Source organism: Rhagoletis zephyria, unplaced genomic scaffold, assembly GCF_001687245.7.
Source record: "Rhagoletis zephyria isolate East Lansing unplaced genomic scaffold, Rhagoletis_zephyria_1.1 Rzeph_scaffold_00163, whole genome shotgun sequence".
Lineage (NCBI taxonomy): Eukaryota > Metazoa > Arthropoda > Insecta > Diptera > Tephritidae > Rhagoletis > Rhagoletis zephyria.
This window is the reverse complement of record NW_016157247.1, coordinates 170164-174329: the sequence shown is the minus strand read 5'-3', so window position 1 is coordinate 174329 and position 4166 is coordinate 170164.

The window sequence follows — 4166 nt, the reverse complement described above, 5'->3', positions numbered from 1 at the left end:
AGCGATAGAATATACTAGTATATTCCGTTAAATTTTTAAACCCAAAGACATTCATGAAAAGCAGCTGTTCAATACTGGTAGTTTTAAATTGTTTTAACCTGGATTTTGTTGAATTTTTCGCTCATTTTTTTGGTTTATAAAGAAATTAATTTGTGTGCGTTAATTATGGCTAATCGTCCATAATTAATAAATAGCAATTCGATATTTACTGTTCTTGGAAATGAACTCGCTATTAACCAAAATAATAGTTATTATAACACTTATTTTAATCAATACATAATACATATTTTAATTTATTTTATTTCCTATTTGTTACGAATGAAAAAAATGTTTCCTTTTTGGTTGTTGTTGTTATTTTAATCAATACTTAATACACGTTTTAATTTATTTCCTTTCCAATTTGTTAGGAATGAAAAAATGTTGCCTTATTGGTTGTTGTTGTTAACACATGTATGAAATTCAATTGTTTTCTAATTTCAATAAACTACTTCCAGCTTATCTATTTAAGCTGGTTGCTAATCAGTTAGTCTCAACCAAACTTAAAAAAATATTTATCGATTCGAACTATGTACATAAATATGTATGTGAAGAGGAAATTATTTTTTAATCTAATTCCAGATCCAAAGAGATGTCTATCGAAAGGTACAAAATGAAAGGAATCAATAGCCAGGTTTGATATTCAGAAGGAAGAAAAACTTTCGGAAGGGAATTATTAATGCAAGCGGATATTTAATGAATACGTTCTGAAACGATTATGTAAGTGGGTGAGCAACAAGTAATACCATACTTTTATATGCATGCATAAATATATACATATTAGGGAGTGTGAATGCGAATGCGAAAGTTTAGGAATAACATTAAAAAGGCTATAATTAACTTAAGTTATCGTTTTTATTACTTACCAAGTAAAAAAGTCTAAGTTCGGGTGGAGCCGAACATTAAATACCCGGCGCAAGGATTAAATATAGTTTTTCACCTTTATGAAAACTACCGTTACATGGTAGGAAGAGTGGTTTCACCCCTATTTCTAACAATTTCGATAGTATGTTCAGTTATACTTAATGAGATAAACTTTTAGATGTAGGCGGTATCACCAGGGCTGCCAACTATAATTAGCTATGTAGTGCCATATTGAGGATATAAAAGTCCCAAAATGTGCCAAATAGAAAAATAAAAGTGCCAAAAAAGGTTGCCTTTCTTTTTAATTCTTCCCATTTAGCATTAAAATTAAAAACACATTCCTAAAACAAAAGTCCAATAACAAAGTAAGATAAAACAGTTATATACACTATTGAAATTAGAAAATTTTAGTTGAGAAAAAGAAGTACACGTAAAGGATTTCCCAAAAATGTATTGAAATATTACTAGTTTACAAAAGAGCTATTTTGGAACTTTGTGCCAAATTGAAAAATTAAGTGCCATTTGAAGCAAAATAGATCCAAAAATGGCACGGTTTGTGCCAAGTTGGCAGCCCTGGGTATCACGCCCACTTTCCAAAATTCTATAATAATGTTACTTATTTCAAGGGATTGTGGCAATTTTGAGGAAATTAGCGTCCTTAAATATCGAAATATCGAAGTTTCAAGATTTTATGAAATTTACCGTTATACGAAAAGTGGGAGTAATTTTAGTCCGATTTCAATAATTTTTATCGTTTTGCTTTTATGTGGCGAAATAAACGTGCCAAGTTTAGTACAAGTTGATCGAACGGTTTCCGAGATATACATACCTGGTCATAAGTGGGCGGTGCCACGCCCATTTTCCAAAATTTTATCATAAAGGAGGTTTTTGATAAAGAGGGATCGCAAACATGAATTTTGAATAAATTAGCTTCTGTATTTACTAGTTTATCGAAGATTTCGTATTTCTCTAAATTACCGTTATATGGGATGTGGGCATGGTTATTGTCCGATTTTAAAAATTTTCAGCCGTTTGCTACATTGTACAAAGGCTAACAACTGTGCCAAGTTTCGGAAAAATTGGTTTAGCGGTTACTATGGATTTTATATATTTAGCTTTAAAAATATCATCAATGTAATTAAATTTTATGTTCCAGCATGAAAGCTCGAATTTGGACGAAACAAAATAAATATTAAACCAGCTGATTGGCAAAGCGCAGTTGCAACGATCTTTGCTGCTAAAGTCCAGGCCCCTCTATATAAAGTGTATAAAATTAAAACATATGGCCCAAATCGTCGAAAACGAGACCGAGAAGAAAAATTTATTTTCTTAGGTTTCGCAGATTTTTGATTATATCTGGGTTATTCATATTCTGAGGTATCAGACAATATAGATATTAACACGAATTTCCTTCTATCAAACATGAAAAATCACTTAATTCTGAGACACTTTTGAATTAATGAAAATTAAAAAGCACAACATGAAATTAAGGGTTTGCCTTGATTTCGATTGCCTTGTATTACTTTGAAGGTAATAAAAAAGTATTCGACAAAATAATCAGTGATTAACTTTCTTAATGAAAATAAAGTCGGCCTAATTTTTAAGGTAATGTCCATAAAATTCTGGATTTCTTCGAGCATTTTCGGCCTTCTTCACAATAAAACAGTTTCCTATATTCTGCATTATCCATGTGTTTTCGGTGGAAAACTATTTGTAACGTAAGTCTTTTTACTAATTGAATTTTCAGATAAAATAATTTTTTATTTATTTGTCATGGTTATTGTGGCTTGTTAACATTTTATTTTTAATATTTTTATTGAGCCTTGTACCACGATTGTTTATTAGGAAAAATTGAAAAAGTTACAAAGTCTAAGCGGTAGAAGTAATAGTGGCTATTTCGGAGATCACCACATCTCCTCATCAGACTTCTTTTTCTTAGACTTCAGCAGGGATGGAACCTGCGTAATCGATGTTCAAAGTCAGAAGCATTAACCACTGAGCCATGTACATCCCGTAAACTCTTGTTGCTAATTCATTTTCCTTATTCAACCAACTACTATCAAGTGCAGCTGATTTGCCGCTATTTAAACTCGACAGCGTGGTTGTTGTTGTCAATTCTATACATCCATTTGCTTATTTGCTTTTTTGTATAGTTTCAGGCAGGCTCTTCCTAAACTATGTATTTGTCAATGTTATTGTGGCTTGTTAACATTTTATTTTTAATATTTTTATTGAGCTTTGTACCACGATTGTTTATTAGGAAAAATTGAAAAAGCAACAAAGTCTAAGCGGTAGAAGTTATAGCACTATTTCGGAGATCACCACATCTCCTCATCAGACTTCTTTTTTCTAGACTTCAGCAGGGATCGAACCTGCGAATTCGATGTTCAAAGTCAGAAGCGTTAACCACTGAGCTATGTACATCCCGTAAACTCTTGTTGCTAATTCATTTTCCTTATTCAACCAACTACTATCAAGTGCAGCTGATTTGTCGCTGACTTTGAACATCGATTACGCAAGAATGACGTATTCTCTCAATCCTGTCGATTACGCAGGTTCGATCCCTGCTGAAGTCTAGAAAAAAGAAGTCTGATGACCAAAAAAATAAAAGTCATATTTTAACTTTTATTTTTTACCGAAAAAATATAAGTCAATTTGTAACTTTTATTTTTGACTGAAAACATATCAGTGAAAAAAAAAACGTTACGTCCCTATAAACATTTTGGCGAACGTTCGAAAAGTACCTTCGATATCCAATGTGCATATCGAACTAAGAACGAACTCATAACCAACCTTGGTTTTCCAACGTTCAGAGCAAAATTTATTCAACAAAGTGTGATTGATTTTGATGTAAGGAAACCAAGATGAAACGGAGCAAAACTTTTTAACGGTGCGCTGTATGCAATAGAAGTCAGGACACGAAAATAGAGCGATGTGTTAAACCACCTAGTTGCGAGTTAAGACGGCAGCGATGTGTGTGTACTACGTGATTCATCTCTTGTTTGGGAAAACCACTTCAAGGAAAGTGATTTCATTTGTTGTCCGTCCGAGTCAAGCACTTTCAAACGAGCTCGTTTATACCCAATTTCGCATAAAAAAATTTAATTTCAAAATTGTTAGCGTTAAGCTCTCATATAAAATTGGAAACAAATGTAAAATCATACTTCTATAAGTGTCGAATAATGTTATTAAGCTGGCATTTCAGGGTACTATTTTATATATATATAAGGAAAATTTGAAAGTTAGGGGGGAGGGGGGGGGGGGGG